Source organism: Notamacropus eugenii, chromosome 4 (assembly GCF_028372415.1).
Source record: "Notamacropus eugenii isolate mMacEug1 chromosome 4, mMacEug1.pri_v2, whole genome shotgun sequence".
NCBI lineage: Eukaryota > Metazoa > Chordata > Mammalia > Diprotodontia > Macropodidae > Notamacropus > Notamacropus eugenii.
In genome coordinates, this window is record NC_092875.1 from 208,457,723 (window position 1) to 208,485,516 (window position 27,794).

Consider the following 27,794-nt stretch of genomic DNA (forward strand, 5'->3'; position numbering starts at 1 on the left):
AAGCCCCTGAAGTTACTTCAAACGCTGAGATTCTGTGATTCTTTGAATTCTTCATATTAATTGACTCATATAGATGAGTATTATTTCTTCATATTCACAGAACATAACTTTTTCATTCACTTTGCAGTTACTGGACATTTTGTTTTCAGTTTTCTGTTATGAGAAATAGTACTGCTTCAAATTTTTGTGTACAGAGTGGCATCTTAGAGTCCCCCCCACTCCCATATGGGTAAAATCCTTGCAGTGGAATTAGTGAGTTAAAAGGAAGGTCATTTTTGTAACTCATTAAATAATTCAATATTGTCCTTTAGACAAACTTTTTCTCTTCATTTGTTTCTCCATGTTTCTTCAGAATTTCATGCATGAGAGCTTGCTGCCCTTTCTGGGCTTACTTTTTGACCATAAAATCCTAACTATATTGTCTGAGACTCCTTTGAAACCTTTTATTGAAATTCCCATCTTCTACCTTTAAAGGGATGAAATTATCATTAAGACACGCCTAGAATTTATTAGTTGCTCCATTTCTGAGGGAGAGCTCCAGTACATTCCTAGTCAATTGAAGTTTTGGCATCTCTATATGATGCCTAAATTCATTATCTGTTAGTCATCTATTTCTTCCTTCTGTCCAGGTGGCCTTCAGTATATCACCGAATAATGTCATTTACATTTACTTTTCTTGATGTTCACCCAAAAGCATTCCATCATGCTTCTCATTACTGGTTCATGGAGATTTTCATATCATTATTTGGGCCTTAGTATGTCATACCATTCTACCTTTCCTTTCAGCTATTCCATTCCTTTTGAATAAGGCATCTCTTTCTGAAGGCTTATTCCAGTAATGGAATATGGTCCCACCCAACTAGAAGTGATATCAGTGAAGTCAAATTTGCCTCCTTGTCTCAGACTGTCTAGTCTATATTTTGTGCATATTTGTGCATAAATTTCTAAGACCATGGATTTTATTGCTACTTCCTTTTTCTTAGATTTTGTTTCTTATCAATTAACTAGACTTCTCCTGAATGCTCATGTGCTTTTGCTGTAGCTATCCTCTGCCCTCAATTTAAGTCCCTTCTGATGAGACTTCTAAGATTCCAGGAAAATAATATTTTACCACCCTTTGTGAGGTGTGCTCTGTCCCTGGCCCAAAGCCCATCATTTCTATATTTTATGCCATGGTTCAGAAATCTAAATACCACTTTCAGACACAGTCTTCTTTACCAAGCTGTTCATGTCCCAAATCTGCCTGTCTCCTCTGAAGTCCCTGAATCAATTGGCAGCAATGATGAAAGGACCAGCTGCGTCCTTAAGGTTTTCAGTTTCTTGCCCAGGACTTCATAATAAGGAAAGTGAAGAAGTTATTCCTTGAGCTTGGAACTTCTGGGAGGAAGACCAGACAGCAGTACGATTATGGATAATGGTTACTTGGCCACAGCAAAAAGACAAACATCATGCACCCTGTGCACATCACTGCAAAATCTTTCTTGTCTTGCATACTTGCTAGGAGTGAGATACGAAGTTCTCTGTCATTCTCAATATTTTTTGATCAGGTCCCATGAAAGACTACAAGACAAAGATTCATAAGGTTCTCCCTCTTACTTCTCTGTTTAATTTCTTTCCACATTCTGAGATTTGTGTGCAAGTCTCACCTTGTGCTTCCTTTTTTAAAGTTCTGTAGCACTTATCATCTATAACACTCAATCTGTTACTTAACGTATGCTAGTTTAGATCATTATCTATTAATTTATATGTCCAGTTTAACTAGGTCGTGAATCCTGAGACAGAGATCATGTCTTAAGTTTTTTGTGCTCAGGGCCTATTACAGTACCACATACATAAGTACTAGGCAAAGGTTTGCTAATGGTGTTGTAATGTTAGACCTAGAGATGCATTCTGGGATTTATGGAAACATCACATCTTTTTACACACTACTCTAAACTGCTAAATAGAAAGGAAATATTTCTGACACAAATCCAGATGAATCCAAGTCATTTCACTAAAACACACTAAAGTGTAATTTCAATCAAATTACTGCAAAGGATGGACCCTGGCAAAAAGTTACATGCATAAAAGATTTCAGGTTTATATTTAGTAAGACAAATTATAAGCAGAGAAAAGGAGAGAATCTGGAAGCAGAATATAACCTAGTTTGATGAGGGGTTACAATGAATGGAAAGCATTTCTTACCATGTGCTTACCATGTGACAGATACTGAGCTAAATACTGGGGATGTAAAGAAAAGAAGTAGTCTTTACTCACAAGAAGCTCATATTCCACTGGAGGAGACCACATATAGATAAGTATCCAGTTACACAGAAGATATATACTGAATAAATGTAAGGTGATCTCCGAGGAGAAGGCATTGGCATATGGGGGTAAGTCAGCAAACAAAGGTCTCCTGAAAAAGAGATGTGAGCTGAATATTGAAGGGACTCAGGGAAACTAAGAAACATCAAGGTGAAGATTCGTTTAAGGCATGGGAGACAGTCAATGCAAAGGTGAGAGATGGGAGGTAATGGGCAAGGGCAACATGTAGGCCAGTGTATATGGACTGCAGATTATGTAAAGGGAGTATAGTGTAAGAAGACTGGGAAAGGTGTAAAGGGTCAGGTTATGCAAAACAATGTTTTAGTGGAGAAATAAATGAATTAAACAAGAAATATATGGGGCAGCTAGGTGTCACAGTGGGTAGAGTATGAGGCCTGATTTCAGGAAGACTCATCTTCTTGAGCTCAAATCTTGCCTCACACACTTATTATTAGCTCTGTCACACTGGGCAAGTCACTTAACCCTGATTGCCTCAGTTTCCTCATCTGCAAAATGAGCTGGGGAAGGAAATGGCAGATCATTCCAGTATCTACCAAGAAAATCCCAAATGGGGTCCTGAAGAGTTAGACAAAATGGAAACAACTGAACAAGAAAAACTAAGAAATATGCTTGTCTAATTCTACTATGGTTGAAGAGAGGGATGAACAGCACTCAGAAGACCACTGGTTTCAGTTCTGATGATAATTAGGCAGGGATGTGGACAAATAAAGAGTCTGTGGCTTGTACTTTCTGCATGTATTATGTGGGCTACCTGTCCTGACTAGCTCATGGAGTGGTTGTGAAGATTAAGGGAAATAATGTAAAACTGCTTTCAAAAGAGCGTAAAATATGAAATACCACATTATTATTTTGCCATATTACTTGTTTACAAAATAGTTATATCCTTCAGAGAGGTATTTAAAAATGAACATTGCCATATTTATAAAACATTTTAAAGTTCAATAGTAAAACTGGCTACCCACACAGTTATTTTTATGCACAGGAAAAAGGACATGGAAGTAAAAACAATGTAATTGTAACTTTTGTGCAAGATAATATTCTCATGGGCATGGAACACAGTGATACTACAAACATTTGATAACTGTAGGTGTGATACTGCGGTAATCAAATATTGCTTTACACAGCGCAGCACTTGCACTGTTAGACCTAGAGATGCATTTTGGGATTTGTGGAACCATCATACATTTTTCCCCACTACCTTACTATTTGACTACTAGAACAGGAAAGGAAGGAAACACCTCTGACACAAATCCAGATGGATCCATGTTACTTCACTTTAAGTCACAGATGTTTTCTGTTGGTTTTGATACATATATACAGTCATATAAACAGCTACTACAATCATTATCCAGACCATCAGCAAAGCTACCAAATGTATCAGAAAGCAAACAAGTTAAATTAAAAATACATAAACACAAGACTTAAAACAAAAGTGCCAATTGTTTCAAAATACAAAATGCATCATAAGAAATAGATAGTTTATGTCTGTACATCTTTGCTGATACAGTAGCCAGGGTGTTAGGATGTAAGTCTTTCAGGAAGAGTTCAAAGGGTCTGAACTTGACAGTAGAGATGTTTTCTTCATAGGTCAGGGGGGGAAATCCCAATTTAGTTAAACCTCCTATTTTAAATAATCTGATGTTCCATATCTCAAACTTGTATGACACACATATGACAGACTACAGGTGTGGATGTCTGTCATAATGAAACCACTTACACTCAATATGAAAGCACAATGCACTGAAGGAGCTCCAGTGAACCTCAGCAAGAGATTACGCACAGAGCTATTGGCAGAACATGGCAAGACAGAATGTCAGATTTCATAGTCGGCAGACATCTACAACAACTGATGCCTTGTAGTCAGAGGCTGTTAAATTACCTGTGAAGGGTTACTGGCAGCCTTGAATGTTTTTCTCATTGTTTATTTAGTTCCAAAAGCTCTTGGTCTTTGTGGTGATTGCCCTGACTGACAGCACAGGAAGTCTGGACTTTGTAAACAGGGTGCTGCTGTAGTGAATTACAGGTAACAAGTGCGTAATCAACCTGCTAGGGCTGGACCTTTATAAAGAGATGCTTGTTATCAATACCAAAGGAATATACTTTAATATATAAAAATGTCAACTACAGAAAAAATGTTATAAAAAACATTACTTAAAACACAAAAATTTTATCCTTTCTCTTTGAGCAAATAGGACTTTATATAATTTAGGTAATTGAGTATTTTGTTTCTCTGACTTCATTTTCTATAGTAAAAATACTCAAATTTTACAATATATGATGTGAAGTTGCCAAAATGTAAGAAGATGCTTGATAAAGGGGCTGGGCTATTCTGAAATGCAAAAAGCAGGAAAGTATAACTTCTATTAAAAACAAGACTTGATAGCATGAAGTAAAATGACTACAATCAGACCATAATTTATGTGTGGTATTTTAAATGTAACTGTTAATTAAAAAACATAAATAAAAACAGAAATGTCATAAGTTAGAAGGCATGAGAGGAAGCCTTTTATAACAGCAAAGCCTTACTCTATCTGTCTCTTTGTGAATACTGAAGACAATAACACATAATACAGAAGAGAATGGCTTATCAACAAAGGTTTCAAAATGCATTAATATCAGACACTATTGCTGATCTGAATATTATTTATTAAAATAGATACCATGTACTATCATATTATTATGCCCCAAAGACCTCGTTTTGCAAGCTGAAATGAGAAAAACTAGGTTTCGTTAGTACATTCATTGATGCTGATCATTTTAGGCGCCTATTCCTACCTCAGAAATTTAATCTGCATTAAAGCACCTGTGTTTTCTACAAGTTATTTTCTTCCCTCCAGATCCATTGTGGAGAATGTGTGTTGTAATTTAATAAAACTGTATAAGCAAACAAAAAATATTCACCAAAAGATGCTTTCTTTATGTCTTTTCTTCACCAAAATGCCTGAAGTGAAACTTCTATTGAATGACTATTACGGGCTTTCATGATGAATCTCTTGTCATTGGCAACTACAAATATAACTGACAGCACCTTTTCAAAGCATCTTAGGCAGTAAGTATGCCTTCCGGTAGAAGACAGTACATACTTCCTTAATACTTTATCAAGTACCTCCAACAGATACATTAGAGAATATTTAAATACCCAACTACCACATATGGGTTACTAACCAGTTCCCAGAGTGCTACACTGCCGGCCAACCCTGTGGTCTAACTGGATTCACATTGATAATATATAGCCATGATTCTGCTTCAATTAAAAGCATATTTCAGGAGAAGCCCAGCACAGGATGGCTGTTGTATGCATTTTAATAACACCAGCCCAGAACTCTGCTTATGCTAAATGCACGCTGCTCAAAGAGATTCAGAATTATGCTTTACATAAATAAAGACTGATCATATTAAGACAAAATCTTGCAAACCTAAATGCACATTAATGGCACAAACCCAGAATATGTTGGCAATTCTACAGATGGTGCATAAAAATCAATAAATCACCTAAAGTTGCACTAATATCTTTGTAACCAAAATGTTTTCCCTCTTAGAAAGAGAGCAAGTGAATGAGGATATGAAACTGGAAGTAAAAAGTAGAAGAGGAAGAAAAATAACTTCAAACGGTAAGTATTTAACTAGTTCTAAATATTAGCATGGTCACATCATTACATGACTCCTAAGCTACTCACCCTACGGTAATTTACCCTATATTTAAAGTGATAATATTAGTAGTCCACTGTTTTATTGCATAAAGAATTACAAACATCCTTAAACATGTTTGCTTAATTTCCATCTAATACATTAAAGAAAATTTTAAATAAAAGAAGCAGCCTACATTATTGAGGCACAATTTTCACTATTCAAAATATAGTGATTGTTACTGAAAGATACAAATAGTGTTTTTTTTTATTCTAACACCTCAGAATAAGACAGTTTCATATTTAATGGTATTAATGTAATCAGGTCTGGGGTAATTTACTATTTGAAAAAAAATTGTGAGATGTCATTAGAATCATCCCTAAATGAATAACAAATGTAACCCAAGACAATGTCATTATTCTGAAGATCACACCTGTTATCATTTATTCTCACTATCATTATCAAGATTCATATGGATATTAAGATTTCTTGAGCAAAGATACTGAAATTGATGCTTTCTAGTAAATTTGATTAATAAATTGCATGGCATTATTTTGAAGAGTAGCAACAGGAATGAATGGGACAAATTTTGGCTTGTTTACATTAAAGGAAGAGGAACAAAACACAAGTCATCCTATTCATGACATTTTTTATAACTCATTTGCACAGGAGGTTACAATTTACAAAAGGCTTTCATGGGCACTGATGTAAAATTGATACATACTATATATTCTTATTACATAAGAACAATAATTATCAAATAGTTGTAGAGTCTTAGAATCATATTTCTCTATTGTTCCACTATTGGCAAGTACAGGAAGTGTGAAATGAACCCTTTGCCTGATGACAAACACCAAGATGATCTCAAAGAGAAACAGTGAGCAAGTCCTTCTGGCTCATGGTGTGGAGAACTTTGCTCATGTATCAAAGCAGTACCAGAACCATACAAGCAATTCTTGTCATGTACTGTTCTAAAGTGGGCAGAGGGAAGACAAGACAGTGAATTAGGTAATTTCACTTTTAAAAGGAGTTAAGTTATATTAGCAGACTCTGGCAATTTGGCACCAGAGCGAGATCAATGCATCATCCATTTTGAAGAAAACTTAATGAATGGGTCTAGAGAGCTTCCACAGAGAGACAGCAAACAATCTAAACTAAACAGAAGAGCTATTTCTATCCCTAAAATGATTTACTTACCAAAGTTGACAAAAGGTAATCAAAATATTTATTTGACTCAAAAATGTCTCTAGTATGGTATAGGCAATCTTCAACTATATTCAGGATTATAATGACTCTGGAGTCGAATTATAATTGCAGTTATATCACTATTTCTGCATTAAAAATTATATTACATCCATAAGATATCACCACAAAAATAATACTTGTCACTCTTTTTACCAGCCACTTAAAAATGTGTTCATTGGGAATACTATCAATATTATACTGTGTATCGGGCATGATATAATCAAAGAATGTTGACTTACTGCCTCTGTGACCTCTAGCAAATCACTTAATCTCTTTGGATTTTAGATTTCTCATCACTGTAAAATGAGGGCATTTCTAAGATCATTTCCAGCTATACTGCACTATGCACTACATGTGAACTAATAGATGACCAAAATGTTTAGAGATAGAGAGAGACTGGATTTGTGCTTTCATGGTGTAGGGAGTTCCTGGTGAGGAACTTTCTCTACCAAGCAGATCAATATCTTCTCTGAAAATTAAATCTTAGATAATTGTTTAGAACACTGAGATACTAAGTGACTTGCCCAGGACCACACAGTCTATATGTGTCACAACCTGAATTCGATCATTGAGACAGTTTTGTCATTGGTTCCTTAGCAGCACATGACAACTGAAAAACTATAAAAGATTTTAGGCTGTTTTAAAGAATAAAAATAAAATGAGTAAAACATGTGGGTAGCATTCAGGTCAATAAATATTTGGGGAGAAAAAGCAGAAAGTCTAGGAATTAGAAAATGTGAGTTTAGTCCTGACTTTAACACTACCATGCTAGGTGTTTTCTGATCAAGGTCTTTAACTTTCCAAGACCTCATTTTCCATATCCATGAAATAAGAACATTGAACATGATTATTTCTAAAAGTCTCTTTCAGTCTAGGTACCTCTTTACCAATTTAGGTACAGAGTTCCAATAAAATAGATGCAAGAGCTCATTCTAGCATCGAAATGTATCAAAGAGAAATTCTTCTGGTTAAAAACAGATGTAAAATTAGGAAGTGAAATGAGGGAAGTATAGGACAAGAAACTTGTCAGTTTATAAACAAATACCAAACTTGGAATTATAAAGAATTCATAAAAAGTCTTAGGCATATAAATGGAAACAACAACTTCCACAAAATAATCACACAGGAGTATTACAAAATTGGAAAGAACAAGCATGGTCCTAAAGGAGAGGAATGACAAGATATCCTCCCCTCTACTCCTTTTAAAAGGAAGGAGATACTTAGGTATGGAAAATTGCATGTATTTTTCCATTTTTTGGGTACATACTTGGTCTTGCCAAATTTTCTCTTCTTTTAAAAAACATCATTTATTATATGGGCCTGGGCACTGGGGGAAATATTCAGAGAAATTTTGGCAATCTAAAGAGAAATGATGTCAAATTTAAAAGTAGTTTTAAAAAAGTCTTAATCAAGGATCCAAATTACAATGCATATAGTACATTACAAGAAGGTATCTCATTGAATCCTGTGGTTTCTATTCCAGGGTCTTAGCACATGATGATTAATAAATGTTTGTTGATTGACTGCTATCACTATAGAATTCAAAGAGGAAATCCCATCATAAAAAGTATTTACTAAGAAGTACCAGTTGTCAAAAAGTAAACATGTCTGGAAAGAAGGAGTAAGCCATGGATACTAAGGGATGAAAGAGAAAGGAACATGTGCTACTATAAAGAAGTTCAATGAACTGATGAATTTTCTAAAAAAAAAAAAAAAATGCAACAGGTCTATTCTTACTCCGTTATATTAAGCAAAACATGATGCCTTGGTAGAAAATAGTCATTAAAGCCATATCTGGAAACATGGCTTTGGGAGAAGGTCAAGAGAACAGCAAGCACAGAGAAGCATTATTACTCCCGATATTCATGTCTCTTGTTTTCAAACTTCAAAGGCATATGGGTGAAAGAAAGGAAAGGAGATATAGGAAGAAAGAGGGGGCAGGGGGGAGTATACCACTGTGTTCAAAGACAAAATGGCAAAAGCAGAGCCTCAAGCTTGCTCATTTTGAGATAACTTTCATGACCACTTTTATTCTGGCTTTTGCTGTTTTCAGACTGTCCTCCATATGGTTAATTATCACCATTTGGATTCTTTTTTCCCCCTTATCCTGCTTTAACTCAATGTTGCTTTTGACACTATTCATGACTCAATCGTTTTCATACATCCTGAACAAAAATCTGGGAAACTATTGCTCTAACCACTCCTGGTTTTAATTGTACTTCATTCCATTTTGAGTTTTTCCTTTATCTTCTCATTCACATGGTGGCTCAGATTTCCATATGGTATAATTCCCATTAAAATAAACCCCAGGAGGTCATCCAAATTTTGTTGTTGTTGTACTGAAATTCTCTTTCACTCAATAGCTTTTAATATAAGTTGGCCAGGAGCTGGCCTTGGGAATAATTCAAACTACAAATATCTGACTTTTTTTTGCAACAGCAATTTTTGCAATGAGATTTTGCCTTTTTGTGTTGTTGTCATCATCTGGGCTACCCTATTGCTATCTGATAGTCCTGAACCACCCAGAGGTCACAACAACTCTTCTTCTTGTACTCTTTTCTAAGTCCCTTGATCCTTTTAGGTTCGAGATAGAATTCAAGCATCTATGATTTCATTAGTGAGGGCATGCCATCTAGTTATGCTGCCAACAAACTCTCTATGCCTTACTATATCACAGGATGCTTCATGAGTTGTTGTGGCCATAAAAATTAATCAGCTGGTGGCTAAATACCATCACTCATCTTGTCATAAGGCTTTAGAAACCTAACCAGATGAGAATAAGCATTTATTTCCTCTTTGTCCATACTGAAATAAGCATTTGTTAAATGTCTAGTATGTGCTAGGCTATACGTGTTCTACAAATATTGTCTGATTTGATCCTCATAACAACTTTGGGAGAGAGGTGCTATTTTTATCTTCATTTCACAGTTGAGGAAACTGAGGTAGATGGTGATTATGTGATTTGTTCAGGGTCAGACAGCTAGTAAGTATTTGAGGGTGGATTTGAACTCAGGTCTTCTTAAATCTAGAATCAGCACTCTATCCACTGCACCTAAATGACTCTGAAAGGTGACAGATATAGTCTCTTGTAAAGTTGATATTTGAAGTCTTTCCAGCTCAGTAGGGCCTATCTGAGCTTCAGCTCTACTGGAAAGGCCTTGGAGAATCCAAAGTCATCCTCATCAAAACAGGCCTCAGAATAGGCTGGTACACACGAATTCTCTATTTTCCTCTTTGAAGAGATAGGTCTATTTTTGTCTTTCTTTGTATCACTAGTACATAACCACAGCACTTGGTACAGAATATACATTCCTTGGTGACTGAATGACTGACTTCAGTTATCAAAGTTTTCCTAAGCAGAACCCTCATTATTATATACGAATATATAATATAAATAGTTTTAGCAATATAAAGTTAGAACTTTTTTTGATGTTTCAAGAGCAAAGTATTTTAAAGATGAGTTCAAATTGACTATTCATCATTTCTGTTTCTTTACCATTGCTCTGTCACCTTGGTCCCAAGACGCTCCATGATTCCAGGTCTCTACTGCCACATCAGTTCTGGGCCAGAGACAAGGATATCTTATGACAGGTATTGTGTTATACCTTTGTATTTTATTTAAGTGTTCTCCCCTTTCCTTAAATACTATCTTTTGTCCATGTGAGGCTTGTGTGGCATGTGAGGTCATGTGTGGCTCCAAGCACTGACAAGTTTGACCACTGTTGGAAAAGCAGTTCTTGCTGTCCCCAAGGGCATGGTGGAGATTTCTGGTTCAGTGATCAACAACAACAACAAAAAAAACAAGGCAGAAGTTTGGGCTTGGCCTTTGACTATGGCTGCTTCATCTGCTTTAAGAGCAGTCCATATATAGTCAGGTAATGGACATTTTGCTTAGAAGTTTTACAGATTGTTTAGCATTAATTCTTTCAAAAGAGCAAAAGATTGTCGTGACAACATGAGAGGACTTCTTTGGTATTCTTGTAGTCCTCTAGTGTAAAATCATCAAATTGTGGAGAAATGTAACCATGTTACTCTCCCTAAGAGAGAAGCCATCTGCAATTATGAAATATTGGACAGCATGAGCATGGTCCTGTGATGACCACATGCAGTATTTCCTATTTTGTTTCATTAAAATCATGTAATGTGTAAGAATTTTGCCATCAATTAACATTTCTTCTGAATTAATTCCTGGTTTGTTGGGGAAATAAGGAGAATTTACTGTAAAATTTAGGCCCACTGTGCTGCAGCATCCACACAGAGTCCTAGTCAATGTTTTGCAAATATGTCATAACGAGTTTCTGGCTCTAAGTAGTTCCTGGCAATTATGTCATAGTTTGACAACAGGAGACAACAAGGACATCAGAATCACTAACATGGCATATGGCTTGTAACTGTTGACTATTTATCAACTTTACAGGGCCAGAATGATTTTTTTTCTTTCTTTTTTTTAAATTAAAATTTTTTTAATCAGAGAAAATCTGCTTTCTCTCCACTCTACCCTGTACCCCCAATTGAGAAGGAAAGAAAAATAAAACCACTGTTACAAATATGTATAGTCAAACAAGAGAGATTTCTATACTGGCCCTTTAAAAGAAATTCTCATTCTATGCTGAGTCCTTTACTTTTCTACCAGGAGATAAGTATTATGTTTCACCATGAATCCTCTGGAATTGTGGTTCTTCATTACCACGATCAAAGTTTCTAAGGCTTTCAAAGTTTATGTCATTACAGTATTTATAATTGTTATTATGATATCAATTATTTGTTATAATATCAATTATAATTGTTATTATAATTATCCCTCAATTCTTCTCACTTCACATTTCATCATATATATGTTCCCAAGTTTCTGAGAACATTCCCATAATCATTTCTTACAGCACAATAGAATTACATTTATGTATCAAAATTTCTTCAGCAATTACCCATTAGATTAGTTCCCCCTCGGATATTAAAATTCTTTGACACGTCAAAAAGAGCTATATTTTTATATATCCTTAGTTAGAGTTTGTTGTACTTAGAACTAATTCCTCTCTTATTCTAACCTCTCTCTTACTCCCCCCTCTCCCTTTTCTTCTTTCTTTCCTATTTCCTTGTTGAGTGATACATGTTTCTGGATCCAACTGTATATATATATGTATTCTTCTCTCCTTCAACAACTTCAGATGAGAGTAAGGTTTAAATATCACTTGCTCCCCCAACTCTTTCCTCCTTGTTTAGACTTTTATTTGTGTACCCCTAATATATAAGATAATATTCTCTAACCTTCTTCTCCCTTTCCCTCTACAGTATATTTCTCTTTTTCCATACTTCATTTGAGAGCATCAAGAACCACTTGCAAGCTAATTAGACTTTCTCTATGATTCCTGCTGGTGGTAGGGTACAGAGGGTCTCATGTATCATTTTTCCATATTAGAATAAAAAGTTATCTATATTTAGTCCCTTGTGATTGTTCACTCCTGTGAATGCACAACTCCTTGTGGTGTACACATTGCCAGAACTAGCTGAGCATTTTGGAGGCTCTGAAATAAAGTTTGGGAGAGAAGAGGTCATTAGGTTGCCTACCAAAGTGAAGGTCAAAAGAGCCATTGGGCTGATCTTATTGTAGTATACCTGTGAAATCTGGGCAGTCTACCAGCACAATGCCAGAAAACTGAACCGTTTCCATTTGAATTGTCTTAGGAAGATTCTGAAGATCACCTGGCAACATAAGGTGACACTGAGATCCTTTCTCAAGCTAAACATTCAAACTCTACTGCAGAGAGTGAAACTCTGATGGGCTGGCTACCCTATTTGAGTGTCAAATATATGTTGACCTAAAAGATTATTTTACAGAGAACTTCACACAAATCAAACGTTCACACAGAGGTCAGAAGAAGCAATACAAGGATACTCTCAAGGTCTCTCTAAAGAATTTTGGTATAGACTGTGAGACATGGGAGACACTGGCACAGGACCATCCAATATGGTGTGCCTGAATCAAAGAAGGTTGCTATGGTCTAAGGGCAAAGCAAAATTGCAATAGCTCTAAAGAAACAAGAGATGTACAAAATTAGAGACATCTTCATCCCAAATGTTCACATGCACTATTTGTGCTCAATCCGTGGTAGAGCCTCCTGAGTTCATACTGGTCTGATCAGCCACAGCTGGATACACTGTACATTGATCCTGACATAATGATACCGTTCTGGTCCTCTTTTGAGTATGAAGGAAAACAACGATGACCTTTTTATATTTCTCAACTCTTGTGTTTGTACTTCAAAGGTGCTATGTAGTTTTGGTCTTTTTTATTAAAGATTCTTTTATTCCCCCTGTAGGATTTATACTAGGCTTTTCTGGGTAAGTTGTTCCTGGTTGTAAGCCCACACTCTTTGCCTTCTGGAATATGGTATTCTAAGCTTTCTGCTCCTTTATATTTCTCTGCAAATTCTTGACCTGGGTTTGAGTCTGTGGGCTAGCCTCATCTGGAGTTCCAGTAAACTACTGTTAGTCTTAGCTGCTCTCAGTCAGCTGTTAAGTTCTGCTAATGTGGGGTAGATCTAAGAATCCTGTCCTGAATACTCCTCTGGAGGCTTCAGACTGGGCCAGAATTTGGCACTGAGACACCCATTTGGGTCATGTGACTGTTGCTTGTTTATGAACTTATTTCTGCCTTGGTATACAATGTAGGGCTTGAGGCTGCTTCTTCCCTGGAACATTACCCCTTACCTTCTTAACAAACCCTGGACCTATTACCTGGTCCTGGAAGAAAGTGATAAAGTTGTTAATTGACACTAGTTTCTCCACCCTCCACAAGTCTAGGTTTCCTATGATGAATATGGTACCTCTTCTTGCTCTGGTATATAACTTCTCCCTGCATATGGCAGAATTTGACCCTAGCATCTGTAGATCTCTCTCTCAATAAATTAGACCTCTCATCACAATAAATCCTTTTGGCTCAGACAAGACTTTAAATGCTTCAAATTGGTCAGACAATCCCAAATCCATCTAAGTACTAAGTAAATTAGGTTCCTTCTCTTATGATCTGATAGTTCCGTAGCAGTTGCTTTTTCTTGGGGAATGGGAAGTCATTAAAGGATGAACTCAAGGAATAATGAAGTTAAACCAGTGAGGCTTTTTTGTCTTTCACAAAATGAGAGACATGATTGGGTAGGTAGGCATTTACCAAGAAATCAGAAAGCTGTTTGGTTTTTTTTAAATTTTTAATGAGGGAAGGGACAGTGGCTCTGGAATTTGTTATTAACTCCAAATAGGACTTTAAGCACAGTGCTTTGAGAGTCATTCTCTGAAGAACAATAAACCAGAATACTTTTTACAGAGTCCAGCTAGGGTCCTAGTGAAAGATGCACTGTTCATGATCAAAGTTTTCCCTAACCAGAAAGATTTATGGACTAGTCTCTATGATACTGTTACGGGGTATGGATTTAATAGATAAGAATTTATTTAATGAAAACTATCATTTGGAGGCCATCTCACAGTGTTATGGTAAGGAAAGTACTTTGCAAGCCATAAAAGGGCATGGAAATGTGTCATTACTATTATTGGCACATGGGAGAAGAATCATGCTTGTTCTACTTGGCCTCATGGGAAGGAACTAAGAGCAATGAGAAGAAAGTAGAGACTTTAGATCCATAAGGAAAAGCTTCCTAACATTCAGAACTGCACTAAAATACAATGGACTACCATGGGAGAGAGGAAGACTCTCATCACTGGAGATCCTCACTGAGAGGCTAGGTATCTATTATTAAGCATTTTGTAGAAGTCATTCATGTGCATGCATGGGTCGAATTTAATAGTGTTTGAGATTCAAAGATTCAGTAATGGGGAAATAGATATCACAAAGCAATGAATGTTTAATTGGGAAAAACTAAAGCAGTTTAGAATGGCATAGAAAAATTTCATGGAAAAATTAGGATTTCAGCTAGGCCATGAAATTGAATAAGATGTCATCAAGGGCCCATAAACAACGATAGTAGACCTTTGAGTTTTTACAGAGGACTGGTTTTATTATCTCTGTCTAATGGCATCCATTAGTTTTATAGCATAATAGAAAAAACATCACATTTAAAATTGGGAGACCTGGGTTCCAGTTTTAGTTAAAACAAATTAAGTATATGATTAAACTTGGACAATCACTTCAGTTTCCCAGCCTTCAAATTAGGCATGTGTGGGATTATCCCCTAACTCCCTTCTAGCTCTAACATTCTTAGATTTATAAATAAGCATGAGTTATTAGGTAAATCTACAACCCTGTGAATGAACTTTTATCTGTGTTAGGTTAGTTTTACCCTAGATACAAAAAAGGAATGCTAATAATTTTGAATTTAACTATTAAATTCTTGGCAAATGTGAAAAAAGATTGCCTTGAATTGCTAATAAAAGATAAGACTATCATAAAAGAATTCACATCCTTTGCTATCCCTTACTTATTTTTTAGTAAGGAAGTACTAAGACATAAGCAAATGAGAAGGGAAAGGGTAGGTTTTGAAAAAGACTTGAAGAAATCAATGAGATTTTGGTCTTCTATGAGGAAGATGCAATTGATTCATCTTTACTAGGATTTGAATTCAGGTTTCTTTTTTGTAATGGTTGATACTGATACATATACATTTTCTTACTAATCCTCCTGGTGACTGAAGGCATATGCCTGCACACTGATGGTCAGAAATAAAAGTTAAAACTACGCATGAGGAATTGTTTCTTTCCATGAAATCTAATTGGTGCATATCGGGTGATGGCAAGGATAAGTTAAGAAACATTTATTAAGCAATTATTATGTGCCAGATACTGTGCTAACAATCAGGCACACAAAGAATGCAAAAACAGTTCCTACTCCTAAGAACTCACCATCTAACGGGGGAGACAACAAGTAATCAGCTATGTAAAAACAAGATATTTACAAAAGAAAATGGAGATACTCTCAGAGGAAAGGCATTTAAAATTAAGAGAGATCAGGAAAGGCATCTTAAGGAAGGTGGGATTTTATCTGAACTTTGAAAGAAGCCAGGAAAATCAGAAGGTAAAGATAAGGGAGAAAATTCCAAAAATGGGGAATAGCCAGTGAAAATGCCAGAAGTCAGGAGATGAGGTATCTTGCTCAAGGAACAGCAAGGAAGTCAGTGTCCATCTCTTAATTCTAGTACCTCCTCCCTTTTGATTATTTTTTTTTAACCTGTATGCCTGTCTTTCTTTGCATTTAGAAATGACCTGCATATAATAGTTGCTTAATACAAGCTTGCTGGTTGATTGTAATTGGACCATATAGTGCATGGAAAAGAGTAAAATGAAAGAAAACTGGAAAGGTAAGAAGGGGTCAAGTTATGAAAGGCTTTTAACACCAAATAGAGAATTTTATATTTTAACTTGGAGGTAAAAGGAAACCACTAAGTTCCCGACTAAATAGAGGAGTTTATTAAATAGGAGAATGGCATAACCAGATCTATAATTTAGAAAGATCACTTTGTTAGCTGAGAGAAAGAGAAACTGAAATGGGAAGAGATGTGAGGCAGGGAGACAAATCACTGGGCTACTGCAAGTCCAGGTATATGTCAGAGGAGAGAAGAGGGCATATGCGAGAGATATTGCAAAAGTAAAAGCAACAGGGTTTGACAACTGGTAGGATATGAGAAATGAAGGACAACAGGAAGTCAAGGATGATACCTACATTGTGAATCTGGGTAATGGATGTAGAATAATGCCACAGTAGTAATAAGAAAGTTAGGAAGAAGACTGGTACGTAGATAATTAGGCCTTTAAAAAGATTTGGATTTTCTTGGGTGACTTTATAATCTTGGTCTCACTTTCATCAAACCTAACAAATTGGCCCAGATATCCCAATAACAATAAAGGATGAAAGCATGGAAATAAGCATTTATTCAACATCTCTTCAACACTTGCTTTGTGTTGGCACTGTCCTAATAAGTACTTTACAAATACCTCAGTTGATCCTCCCAACAACCCTGGGAGATAGGTGATATTATTATCCCCATTTGACAGCTGAGGAAACTGAGGCACATAGAGGTATAACTAGTCCAGGGTTACACAGTTAATGTGTCTGAGACTGACTTTGAACTCATGTCTCCCTACCTCTAGGCTCATCTACTACATCACCTAGCTGATGGTAAGAAAACAGTACTGACTAAACAAAAAAGAGGTGTCCTCATTCATGATATTTGGATTCTATCGAGAGGGTTTTCATACACTATAATTTTTATAATCATTAATATCTCAGTGAATCTGTGATATCAATGCCTGCTACTAAAAATAATTTAGCTTTAGGGAACATTTATTTTTGTGAAATCCCTAAAACTTAAAATTTGGAAATATGGTGAGAAACAGTATGATGAAAGAAATTATCAATCAGAGAATCTCTCCTATACAAGGAAAATTTGAACTAGGTAGTTCTCAAGGGCTTTTCACTAATCTTCCAGAAAGTACGTTTGCTACATGACACCAAGTAACTGCAATCAAAAAGCACTGATACTGAACATGTATCTGTACAAAATATAGACAGCCTGTGAACTTCTATCTACTCTTAATTAAACAGGCAAATACAATAAAAATCCATCAGTAGACAGGATTAATGATGCTGCTGCCTAAATCCAAAAGAAAACCATACTGTTGGCTAAACATGGAGTTCACTGAAAAAGCCTCCTTTTAATAACAGAAGAAAGTAAAGTAGATATGCATGAATGAAATAATTCTACATGAAATTCTTAGATTTTTATGTAGACTTAGAAAAAAAAGAAAAGAACTTGACAACATTTGCAATATAAGAGAAACCATTTGAGACTGTTTTGTGAGTAGCTGAAGTCATCAGTTAAAAGTCTACATTTATAGACTTGTATTTTTCAGTAATGATTATTGATAAGGAATACTGTGAGATTATAGAAATACAGATAGGGTCATGAATCTGTGATTTCACTGTTATATGGATCTTCCAGATGAGGGAATTTCCTCTAACAATGCAGTTTGGCATGTCCTCTTCAATTCATAATCTTAGAGAGTTTTCTAGGGCACAAAGAAGTTGAGTGACTTGCCTAGGGTTGCAAAACCAGTCAGGATGTGTCAGAGGCAAGACCTGAACACAGTTTTTGATGGTTCTGAGTTCAAGTCTCTATCAACTATGCCATATTACCTCTCGTGACATTATATAAATGTATGTTAAGAAATAAAATTTAGTTTGACCTTCATTTAGGATTTGGTGTGCTAATACTCACTAGTGATATTGATAACTGATTAAATGAGAGACAGATGTATAAAAGTCAAGTTCATATCTTTTGGATGTGGAAGGTAATTGCTAAGTGATAATTCCTACTGGAATACTTGGTCATTTTGACAGTGGCTTATCAGACCTAATGATAAAAATTATATTTAGAGTCACTGTGGTCTAAAGATATAAAAAGGTCTAAATTCTCATTGTTGGTTATCTTGATCTTTTTCTATTGCTGGGAAAACCCAAGTCCTAATAAATGTAATTTGTGCTGCTGCTTGTCCATCTTGCACATCAAATGGTAAGTAATTTTTGATTAGATAAGTGTACTTAAATATAGGAAATAAAAACCACGTTGAAATCATGCTAATTAAAGCACGGCTTTGCTGGGCAGGACATGTTGTTTGGAAGGATGACAACAGATTTCCCAAGTGTATTGTGTGTAGAGAGATCAAACTTGGCAAGTGTTCATGAGGTGGGCAGAGAAAATGTTTCAAGGACATATTAAAAACACAACCTCAACAAGAGACACTAAGAAAAATCAACTTAGAACTGTATTCAATTCTATAAAATGAGGGCATGTACTTAAAAAGCAAATCATACCAGCAAGAAAACTAGGTTAACCCTAGAAATTGCACAAATAAGAACAGTGAAATTTATGAAAAGGGAACAACATTTATGTATTAATATAATTTCAAAAGTTCAGAGAAAAGGTGTTATTAAATGTTTGCTTTCATGCACGTAATAACAATACTGAAATAAAATAGTAGACATAGGGAAGGTTCAATTTTTGTTTCATTAAATCAAAATAGCAATAAACAATTAAGAGAAATGGGTAACAAAATATACGTGCACCTAATTATATTCCTTCTTGTTCCCTTAATTTCTGATCTGCAGTGAGCTTTTAACTCATTCCTTGCATGACTTTTCCAACCTATGCTTTTTCAAGTTTCTTCAGAGAAAAGGTATTTAAAAGATATGGACTTAAATATAATTATACAAATATGTGAAGGATCTATGATTTCTTTAGAGAAAAAGCAATACCACTTTATGCTTTAGTAAATGAACTGGAGAGAGTTATCTACGGCATACAGAGGTTGAGACTTTTCCAGGGTCACAAAGCTAGCAAACAGCAAAGGCAAAACTGGAAACCATGACTTTCAGACTGTAAACATCACTCTATTCACTGTCACATGATGTTCCTCAAACAGAATTATTATTTATTTATAAAGAATTAATTTATATTATTAGTATTATTTAATATCTAAGTAGAATCAATATGTTTGAAGTGTTAAATTATATTTTAAAGGCCTGTTCATTTTGGAGAAAACAAGGAGGCTTTTATCAGTTGATGGAGAGAAAGGAAATGACACTTTCAAAAGGGAAAAAGGAACAATCACAGCCATTGAGAATTGTCCATCATCCCATAGGAATGACATTCATCCTCAGGTATTCTCCATGACATTTTCTCATCAATTCAAATGCCATCTACACAGATCAATAATAATTTTGCTTACTACTATCTTGAGCATGTGCCTTTGGTCTTCACTGAACTGCGAACCAAAGCAGAACTCACAATACAGGTCTATCTGAAATGTCCTCCTTCCTGCTCTCTATCACAATATCACTCAAAACATATTCTAGCAAACTACCTCACTACCTATTTCTGTACCAAATATAATTGGATACATGTTTAAATTATATACATTTAAAGCATATAATTCATGCTTGGGTTTATAAGAAAATCACTTTTACTAGAGTGTGTGTGTGTGTGTGTGTGTGTGTGTGTGTGCTAACAGAGAAATGATGACATGACTTGCACTTGGCTTTGTTTTGAGAGACGGAGGGCTGTGCAGGTCACCAGGCTCACTTCTCCTCCAGAGCCATCTGAATCCAGTGACCAGATATTCATCAGGATGACTGGAGATGACCCAGGATGAGGCAATTGGGGACTTGACCAAGGTCACATAGCTAGTGAGTGTCAAGTGTTTGAGGTGAGATTTGAACTCAGGTCCTCCTGACTCCTGCACTGGTGCTCTATTCACTGCACCACCCAGCTGCCCTTACCTTTATAAGTATAGAAAAGAGGAAACTTAGGTTAATAGTTTGTAAGGTAACAGTTTGTAGACAAATTGACGTAGCTTTGTTCACTGCGATTTTAATAAACTAACATTGTGATACATAGACATATAGATCTATGTGTGTGTATATCTGCCAAAATATTAATGTAGTCTTAGGCTGCATTCAGAAAAGTACAAAGTTCAGGACAAATGAGGCAATAATGCCACAAGTAGCTAAGAGGTACAGTAGAGAGAGCATTGGGTCTGGAGTCAGGAAGACTGGAGTTAAATGTGACCTCAGATACTTACTAGCTGTGTGACTGACCAAGTCATTTAACTTCTGTTTTCATCAGTTTACTCATCTATAATATGGGGATGATAATAGCACCTACTTCTCAGGATCAAATGAGATAATAATTATAAAGCACTTAGGACAGTGCCTGGCACATAATAAGCATTACATAATTGTTAGCTATTGCTACTACTACCACCATCACCACCACCATTATCCTACTGTCCTCTGAACTAGCATGCCTATATCTGGAATATGATGTTAAGGTCTGCAGGGCTTCCCTTTGAGAAGGATGCTGACATGCCATAGGGAACTAACCAATCACAGCACATTCAAAGGAATACCCAGGAGGGTAAAACCATATCTGTTAGAAGAGAAATGGTAGAAAGAAATGAGTATGCTTATGCTGGAAAACAGAAAATTTAAGAAGGACAACTTTCTGTCTTTCAATATTTGAAGAGCTTTCATGCCCCTCCCCTGAAAGTGATTAAATTTATGAGATATTCTTCTCTCTCTTTTTTTTTAAAGATGTGGTTTCCCTATCCTGCCCAGGCTGGAAGTGCAGGGCTATTCAGGAGGGTAGAACCCTCTACTTATTGGGGTGGGAGTTTTGACCTGCACCGTCTCCATCCTGGGTCCATTTTCCCCTCTTTAAACAACGTGATAGTCCTCTATTCCAAAGGACTCACTATATTAATGCCAAATTCAGTGTGTGGACACCTGTTCTACATAGTCCACTGAAGCTCAGAACTAGGAAGACCAAGGGTCACTTGTCAGGTGTGCGCAAGCACATCTGGCTTAGGGGGGAGTGTCATCAATAGGTCAAATGGGAGGAACTTTTAGGTATGTGTGGTTTGGTTCCAATTATAAAATTCTGTGATTTTATCAGTGTTTGTTCTATTTCCTTTCCTTTAACTTGCAAAATTCACAAGGCCAAGAATAATGTTTGATAACTCAATCATGAGCTTTCTTTCTACTTTTCTTCAGCTCCCACATTCAAGGCCATGGCTGAGCTTATCTTTATCGGCTCCTATGGTGCTTGGGGAAGCAAACTTACTTCAAGGTCCAGGTCTGAGGCTCACTTTTGGATTCAGGGCAAAACTACTGTCTCTACAGACAGCAAAAACCAAATAGTTGATCACTCAAATTCAATTCAATCAACATTTATTAAGTAACTACTATGTGCAAACTACTGTGGGATATGAAGACAAAACCAGAACTATTCTAGTGCCTTCTACAGAGGGAAACAATGTTCAAAAATATACAGATACAGAGTATACATGATGAAAACTCAAAGCAATTTCAAGATAGACACAGAGGAAGAAAATAACTGTTGGGGGATGAGGAAAACACTGGCATATGGCATTTGAACTGAGAGGCCAGAATTCAGGTAGAAAAGAGAAATTTATATTGTACAAAATCATCCCACATACTGAACAGAGATGACACCAAAAGATACTAATTTTTTTAAATTCCCCATTGATAATCTCTTGATTTTGTAATCTTATTTTTCAGGATGTGTGTGTGTGTGTGTGTGTGTGTGTGTGTGTCTATGTGTATAAGGGGTCATTTTTTGACCATGATTTCTGTGCTATAGCCCAGAGATCCCAAGCACTTTTTGGAATGCGAAAACTCCAAAACTCATGGGGATGGTGGTAATAAAATTTTAAAGTGGTTGAAAAAAGTCCAACACAGGACGTTAAACGGCACAACTACTGTGTGAACAATCATTTCTCACAGAGTATGTAACAATCCTGTCTTCTATTTAAATGCCTGTCTCGAATATCACAGAAAGGCAATATAAAAGAAGAGTTCTAAGCAAAATCATGCATATTGTTGAATGTGATTGTTTTTTATACTCATAGCCTAAAGGTTTTTTGCTTTGTTTTTGCTTTTTAAGTAACATCCATATTAGCATCTAGTAATCTGGGATGCTCCATTCCTAAACAGAAATGACAATTTCAAATGCTAAAATTGAATCCCCAAAGCTCCATAAAAATTTTAAGACTAGCTCTATTCAGTAAAAGATTAGTAAAGGTTGCATCGCTATTTCAGTCATTCTAAAAAATATTGATTTAATAATAAAGAAAAGAAAATGAAAACCTTAAGGGTATTAGGTTCTATTTTCCTCTACCCAATATTTTTGAGTTTATATCCTAATTAGATGAAGTTGAATTTAAAGCAACATCATTTATATGTTGTATTGACATAATAATATAGCTATTAATGATATGTCATAAGGGTTCCCTATATCAACTGCACGCCAAAAAGAGGATAGTGACTGCGTTAAGCACTAAGTACATTCTGCCTTCTCTGGGTAATCTCAGGAACTCCTTTCTGAAGAAGAAAAAAAAATCACCAAACCCAGTATTTCTTTAAAAGGAAATGACCCATTCCCATAAACAACTCTCTTGACTGAATTGCTAAAACCAACGCACCCTAAGGCAAGCCAAGTTATAGCCAACAATAAGAAAGGTATGGTAGATTTTCATTCAAACTAGAAAATATGGAGGCTACTCCTTTTAATGTTTTTGTTCAAAGCTTCAAATTATGTTTCTGCAAATATTTTAAATACCTAATTAGAAAAGTGATTAAAGTACTCGTCAAGTTATATAATGAATATACTGCTTTTCATTCTATTCTCAAAACTTTCATCTGAGAAAAGAGGGGATAATCCTTATTTCCCACAAGACTTTTAAGAATCAAAATGAATTTTCAGGTATTTGGTACAATATAGATGGATAATAGGGAATATTTCTAAGTTGTACAAGGTAGAGGTTATTCACTTCTGTCATGTTCTGTGGGGAAAAGTAACCTTTTCACTGCATTCATCTATGTCTAAATCTCTTCAAAGAAATACTTATCTTTATTGATAAGCTGTGGAAAAAATAAGGATCATGTTGCATTCGTCACTGCCAAAACTGAAGGAAACAACTGTTACCCAAATCGCTACAGAAGGACAATTACGGCACAATCTAAAAGCTGAAAAAGATCCTCGAAGCCAAGGAGCCCCACTATAACTACTCAACACATGGTTATTTTTTGCTTGAAAATCTACTGTAAAGGAGAAGCAACTTCCTCCTGAGGTAGTCCATTCTACTCTGGGATAGTATGGAAAAACTGGAAAATGCAATATGAAATACTGAGATAAAGGAGTCTAAGTTTTTTTAAAGTATTTTTAAGTTACAATTACTAAGTTGGTTTTTAAAAGCTCCAGTCTGTTTTACTAGCTTTAAAGTTCTGAAGTGTTTTCAACTGCCATGTGTAACTGCTTGCTGCTGTAGGGCCAGATTCAATTTTTCCCCTTTCATCATTAGGAAGATTCTCTTTACCCCAACTTTAATCTCCCTATGAAATTTCAGCTCAATCTGCCCCCTGGTCAAGCACTGCAAACCTTATTTTTCTTCCACATTAACAGCAACAGAAATTTTGCAAGATGCTGGACTCCCAGCTAACACTAGAAACAAAGGAACTAGACCAAGAATCCTTTGCTTGAGTCTCAGATTGCCACTTTACTAATGATATGACCTTGGTCAAACTTTATTCTTTAAGTCTCAGTTTCCTTCTTAATAAAATTAGGGGATTGGACTAAAGTCCCTCTGAGTTCTGAAAGTATGAGTCTATGATCTTATGATCCACACTGTAGCCTCTATGTTGATAATTTAGCAGCATTTCTTAATCTAGAACTTGAACTCCTTATTTGATCTTTTTTAAAGAATTTTAAAAATTTATAACTTTTTTTTATATGTTCTGTTAAGAGCCCCTTCTTAGAATGGCTGTGTTTGCCAGATCCTACAGTGTAATTTTCCCATCCTCCAATTTTTCTTACTGTGTTTATTAAGAATTCATAAACTGACACTTCATAATTATTTTGTTTTGCTTTACTTTTCCTTAAAGTGAGTGATTTTAGTTTCAAAAATTAATAGCTACAAAGAAAAACACAGTATGAAGGGGAACTGAAGGTAAAAAATAAGATTGAAATAAATATAAAAACTAAAAATAAAACTAATCTTGAGGAAGACCTGTATTTGAAGATATGTAACAACACAGATTATAGGAAACAAAAAAAGAAACTTCATATTACGAAATGAAATCTAGACCTATCGAAATCATTTCTTGGAAAGAAAAATTACGATGGTCAAAGAGAAAAATCTACAGCAAAGGTGATGAGACATGAGAAAATAAAGGAGAAAAGTTTCAAGAGTAAACATCTAGTGAACATCCACAGGGTGTAGTGTGGCTCTCTACTGGGTATTCTGGGGTTTGAAAAGCTTTGCCATAGTCCCTGTACAAATATACATCTGAAACAGAATGAGATAACAGCAACAACTAAACAATAATGAGTAAAGAAAAAAGGAGGTTGGCCCTAAACCAAGACAACATTATCTGCTGCTCCTATCCTTCTCATCGCCTTTTGGGGATTCCTATTGTTTACTGGTAATTGGTACAAAGAGGACTTTCTTGCCAAAGTAAAACATGTCCATGTCATTAAAAAAAAAGCAAAGTACATTTCAAAGTAAAGAATAGCGTGAGCAATGTTTGGCATGGTATTTGCAGGTGGTATTTTGAAGATGTTCCACTGCTAATACAGTGAGATGAGACTATTGTTCCCCATAATAGACTTTATATTGTATAATATTCACTCTTTCCAGCAAAGAGGAAAGAAAAATACTATGTCTTAAAATATCAGAATCTGAATGGTGGAAAAAAAGTATGGAGTACGCACAATCACTTGGGTCCTATTGGAAGCAGCAGTAAATGGTCAAAACAAAATCATTAAAGAAGTTTCTAAAGCTTCTAGCAGCCTCATTAAAAACCATATCCTGTTAAAAGTCTGAAAACCCTGGAGAGTCAGGTGAGAGAGCATGAGCTATATGTGTTCTGGGTATTCCCATTAACAAGGAAATGGAAGACCTCCCTGGGTTCATAGGACTTAATTCCAAAGCTTCTGAACCCATATGAGTCTCAGAAACAAGAGAAATACTGGCAGTCTTATTCTAATTGTTTTGATGAGGTCAAAAGCAGACAAAATATTTTTAGGCAGTCAAATGGCAAGAGAAATTTCTTAAAATAACCATAAAGTTTCTCTCAAACCTCATGCAATGCCATTTGGCATCAGAACCACTCTTTTTTCTTTTTCAACCTTACCCTGTGACAAATGAGAATAAACTTGATTTTACAGTTCAAGGTAGCAGCGTTTTTGTCTACTCTCTCTTCCTTCAGCTTCTCTCCTCCCTAGAAAAATTGCCATATGATAAGGGAGGGCATAATTAATGCTTTCCAAGAAATTGGGCAGAAATTTCACTAACTGAGTTATAGAATTTGAAAATAGTATCAATTGGGGGAAAAGGGAATAGATTTGAAAGAAATTACAGAATTTAAAATTTGTAAGAGAGTGACATTTTTTGGGGGGGAGGGTCACTCAGAATTTGACAAACACCAACAAATATTTCTATATACAAAGAAGAACAGAAAATGAGGATTGCATATGAAACCATGAAACTCTTACTTTGTGTTTTCTTTTCCTTAATTATATAATTCACCACATTAGCTTCAAAGATGGTTATTTGAGGCATGATCCTGATACAGCCCAAGGTGTGACAATCAGATGGATCATCTCCAGCATCTCAGGAAACTTGAAATGTCTGGAAGTCTTCCTCTAATATCTTGCATACTTTGGAATATACAATGTTTGCTACGAATACAGAATTTTCATGGGGATATTAACTTCTGTGTGAGATGTATCAATACTTCTATTTCTTACTATCATAATTTCTTTACATTTGAAATTTCTAAACTGTAAATGTATCAAGGAAGTTGTGCAAATTTTATGGCTGTTTCTGCAAAATTCCTCCTAAGCCTATGCTGTGAGGAAATCTTTTTTTGTTTTTCAGAACTGTCTCTGTGGAAGTGGGCATATATATCCTTAAATACTCTGAATAAGTATAAAGACATCTCCAGTACACTGGCAGTCTATGTAGGTTTGTATCATTTCATTCACAGCAGGTTTTCAAAATTAGAGTTGTGTCATCCCAAAGTCAACATCTGATCTCAAACACTGAAGACAGAGGAAACTCAAGACTACAGACCCCATCTCTCTCAGTGAGCTGTCCGTCACCAAGCTGGCTGTGCAAGTGCCAAGGCTGCTGACTTCACGTCCAGATAACTGGAGATCTCTGTCTTGTTGATGGCTGGCCTGTTTACTGGCAAATACTGTCTTCATGTTATTTTGATGTTGTGGATAGATAGAAAAGTAGAAAATTTTCTCTATCATGCTTTAAAAAAAAAAAACAAAACAGCTATCTGTCAAATAACAAACCAATTTTAAAAAACTGACTATCCAGTTCAGATTCTTCCCCTCACATCAAACTCTATCTACCCACCCATGTACACCCACCCCTGCCCCAAGGAGACAGTTGCAATTTATGGGAAATACATGGTCCATAAAGCCAATGCAGTGGGTTTACATTAATAAACAACCCCACACTTCCAAAGCAACTGTATGAATTAAGTGGACAGAGAAGTGTTGAAAAGAACTATCCTGACAAAGGACTTCAGGAACAAAGGTAATAATATCTTATAGGCCTTATTTATATAGGAATGTGATACTCAGTAGGTAATGAAATGTAATTTGCCTTCCCACACACACACACACAGAGTGGTGGGAGGTTGCATGGAACCACTCACATTGGCTTTTCCTTTTCCATGAAAACACTGCATTTTTTAGGAGCATTTAACATATTTTTCATAGCATTACAGAACCTTAGAGGCAGAAGGGAACTCAGAGGTCAATTAGTTCAACTTTTCCCTAAAGAACTTCAGATCCTTTGATTTGATAAAAGAATAAAAACTCTTTTCCAGACAGGTTACTATCTTTAGAATCCCCAATCAATATAATAACATCATAAAATTTTTTAGTATTTGAAGGGATCTTTGAAATTATCTAGCCTAATCCCTTCAAGTTATCACATACTTTAAAAATATGAGGAAACTGAGGCCTACAGAAATGATGTGCCCAATAACACTTTGAACT

General features: G+C 35.7%; 1 protein-coding gene across 4 annotated transcripts in view; it reads right to left on the reverse strand.

Annotated features, from left to right (window-relative positions):
* ZNF407 (zinc finger protein 407) overlaps nucleotides 1-27,794 on the reverse strand; it is a 609,391-nt gene that overhangs the window by 113,281 nt on the left and 468,316 nt on the right. Inside the window, exon 9 of one of the 4 annotated variants that reach the window (XM_072604090.1) lies at nucleotides 1-27,794. This exon is cut by the window's left edge and continues 23,244 nt beyond it; it is cut by the window's right edge and continues 28,601 nt beyond it. The exons of the other annotated variants lie outside the window; for them this stretch is intronic. The gene's annotated coding sequence lies outside the window, so the exon portion shown is untranslated. 4 annotated transcript variants of the gene reach the window in all.